The sequence below is a fragment of the Thamnophis elegans genome, chromosome Z (genome assembly GCF_009769535.1).
Source record: "Thamnophis elegans isolate rThaEle1 chromosome Z, rThaEle1.pri, whole genome shotgun sequence".
In the NCBI taxonomy this organism is placed as follows: domain Eukaryota; kingdom Metazoa; phylum Chordata; class Lepidosauria; order Squamata; family Colubridae; genus Thamnophis; species Thamnophis elegans.
In genome coordinates this window covers 102020999-102037833 of record NC_045558.1, presented here as the reverse complement: position 1 = coordinate 102037833, position 16835 = coordinate 102020999, and the positions used below count along the sequence as shown (strand labels likewise).

The 16835-nt window shown below is 35.2% G+C and overlaps 1 protein-coding gene and 1 long non-coding RNA gene across 2 annotated transcripts in view; one reads left to right on the top strand and one right to left on the bottom strand.

The window, feature by feature from the left end:
- Window positions 1-16835, top strand: part of LOC116520829 (src kinase-associated phosphoprotein 1-like) — a 338134-nt gene that overhangs the window by 290956 nt on the left and 30343 nt on the right. The window lies entirely within an intron of this gene.
- On the bottom strand, window positions 1898-16101 carry LOC116520833. Its single transcript, XR_004256845.1, has 4 exons — window positions 16033-16101; window positions 15609-15806; window positions 14825-14963; window positions 1898-3867 (listed from the first exon to the last, which is right to left on the bottom strand). It is a non-coding gene; the product is annotated as an uncharacterized LOC116520833 (long non-coding RNA).

The following is a 16835-nucleotide window of genomic DNA, read 5'->3' as shown; positions in this document are numbered from 1 at the left end:
TACTGAGCGTGGTTGGAAATAGTAAGAGTGGACTATGGAAAGGGAAGATAGGTGGACTGGAACGCTACCTCAGACAGTACAGAAGAAGAAAAAAGAGAAAATTTGATGGAAGTAAGGAAAAAATCTTGACTGAAACATTGATGATAACCAAAGATAAGTTGATGAAAGAAACAGATGGAGGGTTTCGAGTGCTCATAAGATATACAATGAGCAACAAGCTGCAAAAAGAAGTCCATAAAAGACACACTAAGAAAACAACCAGAATATTAATTCCACAAATGACAAATGAGATATAAAACTACACTACTACTGGAAAGATACAGGTTGATGTAGTGAAAGTTTATAATAAAAATTAAGTCAAACTTTGTTAAATTTAGAGTATTATATATAGTCATATAAATGAGTAATATTGATAATAATACATATATTGGTACTAGCTTGAGGATATGAAATTTTATACAAACTGCAAATGAGGACTACGAGAGGTAAAAGTATTTGTTATTAAATATAATCAATTTTTATTTAGAATATGTTAGAAAGATGAAATGTTATTGAATGGAATGCTATTATATAGTTTTACTTCACATTTAGGATATTTCATACAAAAGGATGTTAAAGCAATTTATAGTCAAATGAATGTTTAATAAGTATAATAATTTTTTATATAATATACTGGATTGATGATATGAGGATTTGTTTGAAATGAGTTGATAATTTGTGATCTTACATACATTTGAAAGTGACTATGGAAGGACTATGGAAGTGATGCACAAACTTTACAACCAAAGAAGGTTCTATGCATTATTTGTTGTCTGTTTTTGTCTGACCAAAAAATAAAAATATTCTTGAAAAAAAACAAGAAATGATATACAAAGATTTTTGGGTTTGCGGAAATACCACCCCAAGAAAATAGAAATTAAGAGCTGGAAGAGACACTTGCAACAATAGAAAAAGAAAGGAAGAGAGGAAAAGAGGAAAAGGAGGGAAGGAAGAGAGAAGGTAAAGAGAGGAAGGGGGAAGCAGAGAAGGAGAGATTGGAAGAAGGTGAAGAGGTAGAGAGAAGTAGGGGCAAGGTAAGGTAAGAAGGAAGGGAAAGGAGAAGAGGAAAGAAGTAGAGAAGAGAGAGAGGGAGAAAAAGGAAGAGAGGAGAGGAGAAAAAGAGGAGGGAAGGAAGATAGTGAGGAGGAGAGGGAGATGGAAGGGAGAAGTAGAGAAGGAGAGAGGGTAGGAAGGGGAAGAGGAAGAGAAGAGGAGGGGAGAGGTAAGGGAAGAAGGAAGGGAAAAGAGGAAGGAAGGAAGTAGAGAAGGGAGGGAGGGAGAAAAGGAAAGGAGAAGAAAGTGGTGTCAAAATAGGCAAAGGATGGTAAATAAAACAACCCAAATGGAATATTACAATTCCATAAATGGAATGACAAATGTATTAGAATTATGAATGTAAAAAAAGAATAATTATGTGAATGTGTATATATAGCGAACAAAAAATAAAAAAAACCTTATTAAAAAAAGTTTCTTCTTCAGCACTGTTGTGATTTTTGAACAGTTGCTAAAGAGGAAAGTGTTTAAGCAAGGTCTACCCATATATCTCTTCCAACAGTGCTTGAGTTCTCAAATAATTGGGGGGAGGAAATGAAAAATGAAAATTGTGCTATCTGACTTAACTATGAATTTTTAACTCCTACATCTTGATGTCCACAATACTTATTCATGTAAACTATTCATTATTATGCCTTCATTCTAAAAGTTTTTGACTGAATTTTATGATGAGCAATAAGAATAGCCTCAGACTGAGGGATAGATTCAAGGTCAACTTCAGGGACCTTCACAGCAAGCTGAGACTTTGTCACAATGATGAAGCAACCATTCCAATCATAATACACTTTTGCACCTTATATACTTAAGGACAGTATCATGATCAAGCACTAAAAGGGTGGGATTTGTACTGCAGTACAAGGTTTTATCTTGTTTATCTCTGCAAACATATACATACAATCATGAACCAAGCTGAGAAATAGATCTTCAATTATATTGCTTCATGTATGAATCTTAAGTTTTAATGATGAATTACTCATGTGAAGTGATGCTTATGCATAAACATATAAGTGTACTGTTTATCTAAATAAAGACATTATTGTGAGACCCATATCATGAACGTACATTAACATTAGAATGTTTCCTCCATTAAGTGAATGGGATGCAATGTCATTCATGCAAAAGTTAAATAAGGACATCAGTAAACAATGCTGCTTGAATCTGACCAAGATTGTTGTGGGCTCATTTTTACTCTCCTGTAATATCAATATATTTCAGAAGGTGCCTATGGATCACTGTTTTCAGTGTGGTTTTTTTCCATAGTCAAGTTGAATCAATGACAAAGATAATAGCAATAAATGCATAGAATTGTTTTGTAAGTTCCCTGATATATTTTTAAAATAGAACCTTCAAAGTGGCACACACATACACTGAGTTTGTTCTTTTTGAAATCCAGCCTTCTCTGGAATGAAGAATTTTGTTTCTTCCTCCCAAACTTCCAATTTATTCAGATGTCTCGTCTAAAGCTTAGAAAAATAACTGGCAGATTAATTATAATTAGCAGGTTCTTGTCTTTTGCCCTTTTTAAACATTGAACACAATATACTTTGTTTCTAGGTGAGATGCTTTTATCGATTTCTAAGAAAAGTTTAATCACGATGGTGATCTACCAGGAATCATTCATTTTTAGAGGTATCAGACATACACTGTCCGGGATAGGGTTGAAATAAGTTCCTTACACTAAGATTTTGTGATAGCTGGCTACTCTGATAATATAATTAAATAGAAGCTGTTGTTGGTTCAGTATGCAGGCAATTATAGAATGAAAATGTTGAGTCCAGTTTTGTGCTGAAATGCATGCATGGGGTAGTATACAGAAATATCTTTGCTAGAATTTATTTCTGGTTTTTTAAATTAAGGGAATGCCAAGTTTTCTCCATTGATTGCTATGATTATTGTATTGGGATCAGGAACTGGATCAATAACCAAATCAATAACTAAATGTGCTTTCCTTCCTAAATGACATAAATGTGTTTTCCTTCCTAAATATACTCTGTAGCATTCTCAAAGTTTGCCTTTTATTGCTACATCTTGGTTGTATCATCATTCCTTATATTATTCTTATAGTATATTAGTAGTAATGATTAGCTGGAAGCATAGCATGCTATTGATTAATCTAAAAATATAAATATACATTGGAATTAGATTGCAATGCAAAATGACTTTGATTCAACATCTGTGAGATGTTTTTTAAAAGTAGTGATTTTCTTGCTGAGGTTAGGGTTCTATCTGAGGAAGCATTTAAGATGAATGATGCCATTATGATTATGATACAGTGATATAAGCAAAACAGGTCGGAACGAAAGATAGGTACTCTGCTTTAAACATCAGGACAGTGGTGGTGAACCTATGGCACACATGCTAGAGGTGACACAGAGGTGGCACTCTCTGTAGCACACATGTTGTTGCCCCAGCCCAGCTCCATCACATTTCTCCGTCACATTTCTAGCCATTGTTTTCAGGAAACAAAAGTTTGTGGGAACTAAAAAATATGTGCAAAACAGCATTCCGCCTTTGTTGTGGTACATTTGCTGTTGCTGCCTCCATGGCCTGTCTGCTGCTCTCACAGCACCTTGCGCAGCACAGTGAAATTTAGCACGCTTCACAATGGATGAGGTGAGATACCCTCCTCCTGGAGCCCATTACGACATGGAGCCACAATGTGACCCTGCATTGGTGTCAGCTCGCTCTCGCCTCCCGAATGTCAGTTGTGTTTCCTGCCCTTCTTCCCCACTGGCCAGCTGATCTTGAGCACACTGCTTCTGCACTCATCATCCTCTGGACATCAGATTTCCACGACCCAGCACCAGTTCAGGGGTTCCTTCTCTCCCTCCTCCCCGGAGGGAGGGAGAGGGAGAGAAACACAGTGAGACATGGGAGAGGGAGGGAGGGAAAGAGAGGGGGAAGAGAAATAATATTACAAAAGTTTTTCTTTTTTATTGTTGCTAAACGTAATATTTCAAAAGCAGGAAAAAATGAAGGGCATAAAAGTGCATTTATCACATTTTTCTTAGAACAATTAGCTGAAATCTGCCTTGTTTGTCATTATTTTAGGTAGTAAAATCTCATTATTCAGGTTAAATTGCCATGTTGGTATTTTGCGATAAATAAGAGGGTTTGGGGTTGCAGTTTGGGCACAGTCTCTAAAAGGTTCACCATTACTGTTTCAGAAGAACCAACCCAGGGAAGGGAAGCAGATGAGCTTAGAAAGCTGTGATTCCCATTTGAACTATCAAAGTTAGAATGATGGATACACCCTATATCTATATTCTCTAATAGAAAACCCCTTGTTTGTTTACTATCTATCCATTTGGGACCATGGCAGATAGCATATATCCTCTGGATTTCTGTGTATCATCAAATCTCCCAGCAATTCTTAAGTTCTGCCTTTTCTTAATATCTTTATATAGCCAGAGAGTGGAGAAAGCAGTCTCCTTCTTCTCTCATGATCACACACCTAAGGCATTGTGAATTAGGAATAATAATAGTAATCTACCCACCACTCTGATTGGAAGGGTCAGACCAACAGAGATATTAAGGAAAGAGTCACTCTCAGCTAAGAGTATATCTACTGATCACTGAAATAAATATTTTCCTTTGTCCCCTTCCCACCATGGCTATTTACATAGCACAATATAAGTTTATTTATTTTATTTTTGGCATATGTGTTTAATAGTGTCTGTCTAACTAGAATGACATTGGAGCTTTGTAAGGACTGTTAAATCAGATCAAAATGAGCTGCAGCTTTCCATTCAGCCTTACTTTATTTGCTTGTTGATTTGCTTTATTGCCACCCATTTTGTTTCGAAGTGATTCTTTTATATCAATGAAAATCTAAGCCAAAGTACTTAATTTTATTCCATGGCTTCTGCAGGAAAGGCTGAAGGAGGCAAGCTGACTGTTATATCAGATCCAAGCTTCATCCCTTCGTATTTTTTGGCAGTGATCCTAGTACTGCAAATGCCATTTTGCTTTTTTTAACCTCCACCTTTAGAGATATGACTGAATTGGGTGTATCCAGTACCCAACAGCCCTAGCCATTGTTTTAAAAGCAACTGACTGGAATGTTTTTCAGAAGATCATGCAATATTTCCTCCATATTTAAACCTGAATAGTCAAATATTAGGTCTCTTACTGCAAAGTATAGTTTATAAACTACAATATTTGGCTTCACATCATGTGCTGTTAAATCCAATGAAATCACATTGTAACTTTGCATACTTAAGAGATAGTCCAGACAGGAAACCAAAACTCTGTCTACTAATGCTATATTTATTGTTAGGTCTTACAAATCTGAAAACATATTCTTCCTTCCCTGTCTTTACTTTCCAGGAAATGAGGGGTGGGGTGTCCCTTTTGATATCCTTTCTCTACCCCCCATCCTTTTTTTGTGTGCTCAGATTTCTTATATTGTTATCTAGGCTCTTCCTCTCTCTATCAAGGTTATTTATTCTCAAACCTATTTCATCATGATAAGTAATCCCAGAATTTGAAAAGTGAGTTGCGGATACTGTTAAATTAATGGAAACTGAATATATTTATGCTGATATATAATTATTCCAGGTTTAATCAAATTAAGATGAGGTTTTTTTTTTTAAAAAAAAGCTTGAGTAGTTCTTGATATAAAACTAATAATGAATAAGGGAATCTCTGGTTTATAGTTTTCTTCTACAGTATGGTAGAGGGCTGGAATCTCAGAATTATCAACTGCGGTTCATTCAAGAATATTTTTTTAAGCCAACCAAAATGCAGGATTAGGCTGGATTGGGACTCTGATGTGGAAGTAAGAGGATTTTTGCACTAACCTGCTCTAATTTTGATTAGAATTTTATTTCTCTCATGCCTACTATTTCTCAAGGAAGAAAAACGTTGCTTAATTTAGCCCTTTTGGAAGCCTGTCCAAGTCAGTCATCCATCTGCAGTAAGGAATATTAATACTAATTTTAATGGGATATTAAATGTGTTCAGAGACCTGTCTTTTATTAAAAGTACTGATATGCTGTTTCACTAGCTTCATCCTTTGTACTGTCAAGATTTTGAAAGCAAATTGAGTAATAGTATAGTTAGCACTGGGTCAAGGAGTATGTCAGATAAACACCAAAATCAATAAATACCTAAGAAATAATTTATATTATTAACCACTCATAGTAACAGATTGTGGCAAGAAGGGATGTACTATAAATGAGTTGTGCCCCTATTTATCTGCAAATAAATTCCATTGATAATTTTACTGATCATAAAAAATGACACTATATGGAGAGATGTAAGTAATACACTGGAATAATATGAACATGTTTGGGTAAATCTGGGTTTTGGCTGCATATACTGGCCCAAATATGCCAAAAACTACCAATATTATTCTTATCTTTACGCTGTATATAGCACAGACAAATTAAGGTTAGTAACCTACTGTATCCTTTCTCAGTTTTACAAAAAAAGTCTATGTGAAAGCCTCAATTGAACAAAGCCATTATGGGAGGTAGAGGTTAATATCTATGAGCTCATTTAATAACAAAATTGATTTATGAAAGAGTATGATTTGGAGTGTAAGAGATAAAGAGCATAAATTAACAACTAAAATGAATGAAAGAAAAATAATGACTATAGAAATTATCTTGGAGAAAGAATGTGGCAGTTAGAAATACTCCTTTTTAAATTTTCTTTGACATAAGAAGGGAGGAGACATTCCAGATGTTGTTTCTATAGTCTACGTCAATAAAGTAGAGCTCGATATTTTATCTCCTGACCTGGCCAACCTAGAAAGTTTTCCAGATAGATACTCCATGTGCCTGAAATATAGAGAAAAGGATTAATTGGGAACTTATACAATAAATTATGGATTTATATACGAAAGTGTAGTTTTAATTATAAATGAAATGGTTAAAGTACAATTCCCAAAATGTGAATTAGTGCCATATGCTTGGAAAGGTACCAGAATTATGATTTAGGTCAGTATGAGAGTTGACAATTAGCAAAATATTAGAATTGTGGTGCAACTTTATACTAGGGAGGGAATGCATATATCCTATTTTTTTCTTTTCAGCAGGTCCTTGAAAATACATAAATGTGAGAAATAAAATATATTTTACATTTGTTGACTTAGAGAAAGAATATGTTAAAATGAATAGGCTAAATTTATGGAATGTTCCATGTAAAGATTGAGTTGGAGAGAGATTACAGAATGTGATTAAGAATATAACACATATACCATTTTCATTCTTTTTTTATGGTAATAAAAATAATTAAATATAACAAGGGTGAGAATAAATATAAAGAATAAAAAGAAGAAAGTGTGATATCCCTTTAGATAAAAATATAAGGAATGGTTGTGGGGTTTTTAGACTTCTGTTGGTTGAGGATATTAATGTGTATGAACTTTGGTATTTAGATGAATGTTATATTGATGATTGAGAACCTGAATGATTTGCAACAAATAAGATAATCTTTATTAGACAGATTACATGATATATTGAGAAATATGGAGCTGAAAATGGAACGAAGTATTAATCTGAGCAAGTGCAGGTTTTATATAAATAGCATAAAATCATAGCAAGAAAATTCATTTCAGAATCTTGGTGGAATATTTACTAAATATGAGAAAAGTATGAAAAATGTGCAAATCCTGGTAGAAAAATAATAGATACAGTCTACTACTAGGATAAAAATTGGATAACCTATCTGGGGTGGGGGTCATTTTTATTTCCTTCAAGTGTAAGTTGTATATTTAATAGTATGGTATTTTATTTTTAGTTTAGATTTTTGAAAATTATCTCAAGGTGGTAAACATGCTTTCACCTCTTTTTCCCCATAAAAACAACCTTGCGAGGTGGATTGGGCTGAGAGGGAATGAGTGACCCAGAGTCATCCAACTGGCTTTCATGCCGATGGGTTAGAGGATTAGTATTCAAAGTTTCATGGTTTCTAGCCTGGTGTCTTTACTACTAGACCATACTGATTCTCTTCATTATATTCTATATTTTTATTATATTTTGCATTTTTTATTCTAACTTTTCTATAATGATGTGCACTTTTCAGAGTCACTTCGGCTGAGATGGGTGGCAATATACTGTAAATTTGATAAATAAATAAAACTAAATTAAAAGAATTAAAAAATGGAAGGCACATAAAAGAAAAATAGAAGGTAAAATAGAAATGGATAATAAAGAATAAAGAAAAGAAGTATATAAACGTGACTTTGCCCTTCATTGTACCAGTTTAAAAAATTTTAGTAACTTGTCACCTTCTCTTAAAATACAGCCAATGATTTATTCTTCTCATATCCCATCTATTATCTATTTAGCTATTTAAAAAATCCTAATTTTACTGGTAACCCTTAATGGACCAGCAAAGGTCCATTAAGGGTTACCAGAAATAGCAACATAGTCATTTTAACCTTGATCAAATAAACCAACTTTGTATTCCATCCTTTCATTTTTAATAATTTAGATTTTTATCTCCTCAAATAATGTACTAGAGCTTGATTTCCTTTTATATTTTCTTTGTCTCTTCTCACAAAATTGATCAAGCTTTTAAAAATCCTTGTTTGCAACTTTTGAATTGCACCCAGAAACCAACTATAACAAGTGCAGCTAATGAACCGGACGTTCCAGACAACTGTACCAAGATGTTTCCCTAACCATTCATGCAGGCATATTCTGTGTCAGTTGTAATTCTCAAGTGGTCTTCAGTGGTCTGATGGGATCAGCTTTTGTCAACTCTCTCTGCTTATCCTATAAAATCTGGTAGGATAAGCATATTCCAAATTCTAGTAGGATTTTGGCAATGTCTTCTATGTCACTGCATCCCCCCACACACACCTCAAAGATATAGTTAACCCTATCTATTCCTATTTTGGGAGAATGTTCTTTTTCTATATATATTTCCCAATATACTGATATTATTATTATTTCATTGTTTATTGTGAAGTTTTTAATAATCTATACATCAATGCCTCGAGTCATTTTTGATTAGGTGACTTTATAAATTAAATACATCTTCATGATCATCATTATCAACCGTCCTTATCTAGTTTGAGTCAAGTAATGAATGCCCTCCCAATTAAATATGGGTATGTATAAGAACATTCTTTATGCATTTTATTATAAGGAAGTGAGAGCTGGGTATATTAGGAAAAATATGAAAACAGTTAAATACAAAGGTGATAAATTAAGAATCATTCTTGATAAAATGCAATGAAGTAGGTTCAAGAATGCATATGTCAAAATGTTGCAAACTGAACTAAAAATGAATGAATGCTATGAAAGAAATACCTTGCGTCAGTTTGATAATGAAGATTGAATTATAGAACAAATGTACTGTATGAAGTAAGACCAAAGGGACTGGGAGGAAGGAGAAGACTGGGAATACTATGGATAGTGGGACATGATGAGATCCTGGGGGGAGGGGAAGATTCTTTAAAAAAAGAGTTTAAGACAACGCATAAAGAAGTGTAAAAACATGGTAGATATAAGAATGGAACATATATAGTTGCAAGAATAAATATAGAAAGGTATAATAAATACTATAGTATTGCTAAAAAATAATTTTAGCTAGTTTTTCTTTTCTCTTATCTCCTTTTTATCTGCTATATCTTTTTCTGTGTTTTGCATAGTGTGAAAACATAAAGCACATATTCCTTGTGCTATTTCAAAAAGGAATAGCATGAGGAATATGTTTGTAGGTATGTGGATGTTACAAAGAAATAGATTTCTTTTCTTTGGGACATACCAACAGTTAATTCCAAACAAATGTGACATCAAAAGAAAGGTCTTCCGGTAAAGATGAATTCCCATCAAACCTGCTCATATATCAGAAAGTAATGTTTCTAATTCAGTGAGTCTAAAACTTTCCAAAGTAGAGTGTTAAACACAAATACAGTTGCTATGGGAAAGCTGTTTTTAATGTATTTTTTTCACAGTTAAAAGCAAAGAAAGCTATTTCCAAACATTGTTAATATTTTCTGTCTTCTTACAAGGCTTATTGAGATTCAGCTCTCTTAAAAGAAGTATAAATATTTATATTCCTATCCATGACTCAGTGAAGAGGTGAGGTCAGATACAGGCATCTTTCATGTCCTTTGCAGTGCTCAGCATATCCCTGGAGGAGGGACAGAACAGAGTCAATATGTCTTAAATGGAAGAGGTCACTTGAGACATATGTCTAGAAAGCAAGGCCAGATGACACATATGCATCTTCATGTTACCAATGTTTCTATGTGACAAATGGCATATTGCTAGTTGTGCCTTTTAACTTTGCCTCTGACTAATCTTGTCCTCATCTTGAACTTTGGTCTTCTACCATGTCCAATAGGAATTAATTGCAATAAATTAAACAGTATAAAATAATTGGGATAGCGGAGAAGTAAACTAAATGTAAAAGGTTCTAAATCAATAGATGTCACTGTGAAAAACTGTAGAGTACAAAAATTGAAACTGAATTTTGTAACTTGTCTTCACTGGTTTGGGGCTTCTAGTGAAATATTGAACAGCAAATCCAAGTCTAGAAATCTGGATTTGGCCTGAACAATAACTAGGGATTAAAGGGACTGTGCAGTTTGCTATATGAAAATATAGATCTCTTTCTAAGATGCTTCTTCTTTTGTCAACTTCCCACATGTCCTTCGACTGTTGATATCCCGTTTCCAACTACTAGAATAGAGATGGATCCAGGCTTGAAACAACAGGGGGAATAGGGCAATCACTACATGCAAACTTCAGAAAGAGTTATAATGTAGCTAGGTGGTCAGAAATCTCACAAATACTGCATTGATATTTGAGATTCACTTGATGAATTCTCCATGACATCAATTTGAAAGGTGAGATATTTTCCACAATCAAAATGTAACTATATCTATCTCTGCATCCTGAGTCAGTTGTTAAAGCCTAGATGAAAAATGTCTCAACTCAAATCTCAATTGTAGGCTTGAAAAGCATTTTTCCTTCACATATGTATATTTGGAAGATTTCTGATAGGTGTTTCTGCCAACTTTCTAATTGGCTGGGTTTTCCTAATCATTCTGCTAGAGGGTATAAGTCTCAACTGTGGAAGCATACTTGAAAATTGGGATCAAACTGTATGAACAATGGATGAGACCAAAGTGGTCAAAATAAGAATTCTAAAAATTCCAACTGTTCAAGTTTCACTATGATTATTATTTGTACAAACAATGTGGTAGGATCATTTTATGGTGGAGATTAAGGTATATGTAAAGGAAGCCTATGAGTGTGGCAGGTGAGGTCATAGGATATAGCCACAATCCAAGTCTGACAGGGTGCTTCAACTAGGATTGGTAATGAGGAAGCACAAAGCATTTCAAGGAAATGAAATACAGATTCTTCAAGGAAAAACATTAACTGGAATGCTCAATAAACTTGATTATTAGAGTCTCTTTAAGCCTATATCTTAAGAATGCATCCTCCCCAAGTTGTGCTGTGGGGGAGAGTGTTCCTGAGAGGAACAAGTGAGGAATTCCAGGAATGTATGCCAAAAATCTATATTCCCAGGAAGATCCCACAAGGCCTGGAGGTCAGTCAACCCAGCTGCACAGATAAACTAACAAGAATCTATATTGCCCAGTAGTGATATGGAAATATGTTGAATACAGATAATTGGAATATGTTGCCAGGGGAAGGCAAAATCTTTATCAAGAAAAATAAATGGACAGAAAATATAAAATATTTGATAATGTTTGATATTGAGACCCTCAACATTCAACATGCTACCAAAGAACAGCTGAGAAACTTTTAGAATATTAATTAGATTTCATGGATATCCCTTTAATATGACAATTATCCAAGTGTATGGTCCAAACACTGACACAGAAGAACAGATTTTTATAATCAAATTCAATTTGAAATTGAGAGAAAATGCATGTAAGGTTTGTTGCTTATAATTGGAGACTAGAATCCCAAAGTTAAAAATCTTACTGAGGAAAATTCCAAAACAAGCTGTGGAAATTATTAAGAAGAAATAAGAAAGACAAAGAAATGAATTTAACAAAAAAATTCAGAAACCTGTTAGTAGAGACAAAAAGCAGCATTACAAAAACTTATAAGTACATTTAAGAGTGAAATAGATACAGAAAAACAAGGAAAGTTTTCCAAAAGATCTCTGAACTCAGAAAGAGGTTCCAAATAAAACATTGATAAAACATTTCAGAACAGATTAGCTCCTGATTGGCAAAGCTCCAGTTGAGACAACGCTGTACACTCTCCCCTGGTTTATGCAGCCTCTATGCAGTATATACAGTATATTGAAGGAACCTGGAAAATAGTGTAATTTTTAAAATGGAGGAAGGAAATGGATAACTTATAGAAATGCCAATGAACTTCTAGGAGAAGGGAGTCAAACACAAATGCATGCTGAGGTTTTTGGCAGGGTGAAGGAAAAGGAAAAGTGGTATGTTAGCAAGAGTGTTTTGTGTGCAATTATGTGAGATTTGTAGCCATGTTTGCCTAGTCTGGCTGAAAAATCTTTTTTGTTGTTTTGTTTTTTTGGGTAAGAAGATTGCTCATTGCCTGAGGAATGAGCCTAGAAGCTGGATGTAGGAATCAGAAGCCCTACTTGGGAGCAAGGGCCTTGTCCAGGTTACCCTATATAATGCTTCCTTTTCCCTCTCTTTTATGGAGCTACTGATTTACTAAATTTAGCTACAAGGAGCCTCCAATTGGTAATGGAATATCTGTATTATGTACAGACTTAAATTACAGGACAAGAATACTGTATGAATTAGCAAGCATCACAATGTATAGGACTGAAATATAAGATTCCCAAGCAATACTATGATAGTTGAGAGGATGTGAGTCAATCCAGAATAAAAAAATTACTGATGCCAGTTCTAACTGATGCCAGTTCTATTCTATAGAAGAGGTTCCACAAATCTACCGTGCTGTTTAGAACTGGTTCCAGCTCCCTCCCCCTGCCCATCCGCACCATGCTTGCACCGCCCACCGTTCTCTGATTGGCTGGCTCACCAATCGCCTGCCCGCCTCTAAGAGTCCTATCTAAACCTTAAAGTCTTAAAGCTGTCAAGTTTGAACATCCCTGGTTTTTTTTTCTAAAGGGTTAGGAGTGCAAGGATCTTGTAACTTGACAGCTTTAACACTTGCACACTTCGATGCCAGAGTTCCTGAGACAACATGACTGGAGGAGGAATTCTGGGAATTGAAGACCACCAGTGTTAAAGCTGTCAAGTTTGAACATCCCTGAGGGTTTTTTCTAAAGGGTTAGGGGTGCAAGGGTCTTGTAACTTGACAGCTTTAAGACTTGTGTGCTTCAAAGGCCAGTTTCTGAGCCAACATTTTGTTGCTAAGCAAGAGCGTTGTTAAGTGAGTTTCACCACATTTTACAAGTTGGCCACATCCACCAGTCACATGACTGCCAAGCCACTCCCACTCAGTCAATAGCAATAGCAATAGCAATAGCAGTGGACTTATATACCGCTTCATAGGCCTTTCAGGCCTCTCTAAGCGGTTTACAGAGAGTCAGCATATTGCCCCCAACAATCTGGGTCCTCATTTTACCCACCTCGGAAGGATGGAAGGCTGAGTCAACCCTGAGCCGGTGAGATTTGAACCGCTGACCTGCTGATCTAGCAGTAGCCTGCAGTGCTGCATTTAACCACTGCGCCAACTTGGCTCACATGGCTGGCAAGCCACTCCCACAAAGCAAGCCACACCTACAGAAGGGGTTCTAAAAAAATTTGAAACCCACCACTGCAACAATACAAATCTTGAACTTCCAGATAGTCAGACATCCTTAAGTAAACCAGAGCATCTGTCCTGTCATTGCACAGCTTGCCCATATGTTATCACTTATACATCAACCCTCTCTGAATAATGGCCTAAGGCCAAGGCAAAGCCAGCTTTTGCTAAACATATATTTCAGGAGAGTTTAAATAAACCCTGCAAGATGTATGCCACGTGAACCTGTCTCTCCCATCCATCTGCTCCAAGCTGCCTGCAGAACAAAATGAATAAAGAGGTAGGGAGAAAGCTCTTTGAACCTGCCTTTCTCCTTTGGAAAATGAGCCAATCTAATTTAACAATAAATGGTGACCAGTTTGAGAGTGCATATAACCAGTCTAGTGAAGATTGAGCAAAGTAAGTTGAGCTTAATGAAGTCCCATGTCTTCTGGACAGGAAAGGACGGATGTTTTATAACTGTTTATCGGAGTTAATGGTAATAAATTCCTCACTTATGATGCATTAACTTTAATTTTTCATTATGAGTGATATAGGGCTTGCCTTTTAACATAGTAAATCATGTTGTCCAATAACATGGTGTGTTCAACAGCTGACATAATGTTATGTTAGGAGAAAAGTAGAAGAAATGAAATATATACATCACTGGAATAAAAAGCTTGATTCTCAGTAAGTTCTTAACATTGTCAATAAAGATTCACACCATAAGGGCAGATAGATCAGAGCAGAACTTTTTAAATATTATTTTGCATTAAATGTTTTTTCTTAATATAAAATACAAATGAAAATAAAGACAAGGAAAACAGGTAGAGGGAAAGGGGGAAGGGAAAAGATGAGGAAAGGAAAAAGAAAAAAGGTAGTGATTGCTACTTTTTTAGGGACAATAAATTAATAGCAAAATTATAATCTCAACTATTTACTTATAGAGAACCTATTTAATCATCAAAACCCATTATCAAATTTTAAGCAGAAAATCCAGAAGCAGTTTCCAGTTGGAAAAACAAAGCTAATTACATCCTTTCCCTTAACATTACCATCTCTGCCAATTCCATCATGTTTTCACTTTTTCATTCCATTCTTCCATTGACTCTTCTTTCCATTTTTGTGCCTATTAAATTCTTGTACTCAGCATATATAAAGCTCCAATTGTTTTCAGTTGTTTATCCGATACTCCTAAAAACAAATTATTATTGTATATTTATTTTAAGTATCTTTTGAATTAAAGCATAGTAAATCTGGCCCTAAAACTTTTTTGCTTTATCACAAATCTGCCACATATGATTAAAATGTACTTTCTTTACAATAACTTTCCAACAAACATTTGAAACACCCTATATATCCCAAAGGCGCTTTTTCAAGAGGCAACTGGACTTTCTGCTTTTTCTTTGAAGATGTTTTGCTCATGGGTGAAACATCCTCAAAGAAAAACCAGAAAATCCAGTTGCCTCCTGAAAAAAGTGCCTTTGGGACAACCATGATCTGGATAACTGAGAATCTCCACAGACAACACCATCTTTGACAATTTATCAAACATTACATATATTTTATAGGTTTTCTTTAAGGTTGCAATTCAATGTAACTTTCAATCCTTTAGTCCAGCAGTCCTAAATCTTTCCGGCTTTGCAGCCTGGCAGTGGTGGGGAGGGGCAGGGATGGTTTAGCGCAAGCAGCACATGCGCACATGCATGCACATCTCCATTTGCACAAGTGGACTGGCCATGGCCCAGGAGTTAGGGACTCCTGTTCACATGTTTTTACATTGCTCAAGCTTTGTATTATAATCAAACATCTTTGCCCACTGAATCATAGAATACTCACATAGATTCAGTTCCAACAATATTTTGTGGATCAGAACAGAGCAGAGCAGAACTTTTAAATTGGAGTTACTAAGTCACGATGGAAATTGTCAGAACCAAAGACAAACCACATTCTGTTTGGGTGTCCGGAGTGCTCTTTTTAAATTCCTTTTGTCTTCTTTCATTTTGTGTTGCAGGCTAGATTCATGTATACCTATACCTAAACAAAAATTGAAGTGTTAAAGTATACCACACTTTGAAATAAATCATGCTGGCTGGGAAATTCTAAATGTTGAAGTCCACACATCTTAAAGTTGCCAAGATTGAGAAACTCTGCACTTGGCATTATAGGAAACGGCAGTCATCACTGAATTTTTACAGTCTGAAAGTTATTGTCCTTTCAGAAGGCATTGACTAACATAGTCATAATTGCAGTCAGAACTCACCAGAAAAGATCACTCTGTTTCACCCATGAGCAAAACATCTTCAAAGAAAAACCAGAAAGTCCAGCTGCCTCTTGAAAAAGCGCCTTTGGGATATATAGGGTGTTTCAAATGTTTGTTGGAAAGTTATTGTAAAGAAAGTACATTTTAATCATATGTGGCAGATTTGTGATAAAGCAAAAAAGTTTTAGGGCCAGATTTACTATGCTTTAATTCAAAAGATACTTAAAATAAATATACAATAATAATTTGTTTTTAGGAGTATCGTATAAACAACTGAAAACACTAAACTGTGCACACTTGATTAGGATGGAATATCTGTGGTTTCTCACCTTTTTTCTAGATGATAGGATTAAAGACTATTTTGACAGCAGAAACTCTCAGATTTCTTGATAACTTTTACTATGATTGGAAATACCCTTTTGCTCCCTCCCTTCCGGCACAACCAAGCCTCGTGGCTACTGTTTTACTGGGTACTGTTCCTTGTTGTTAGGCTATGTCCAGAAGGTGATAGTAAAGAACTGTTTAACACAGTGGTTCCCAAACGTTTTCAATCCACTGCCCCCTTGGTGCTACAAACTGATCCTCATTGTCCCCCACCCAGTGGTGGAATTCAATTCATTATATCTCAACTACTGCAACACTAATTGCAACACTCTGTATATGAGCTTCTTTTGAAAAGTTGCAGTTGACTCAAATTGTCCAATCAGGTTGCTAAGGTACACTAGCTGACAGGATGCACATTGTAGTTTTGAAGTTAGCCATCATTTGGAGATGTGCGATCTTAGTTTCTCATTGTTATTTAA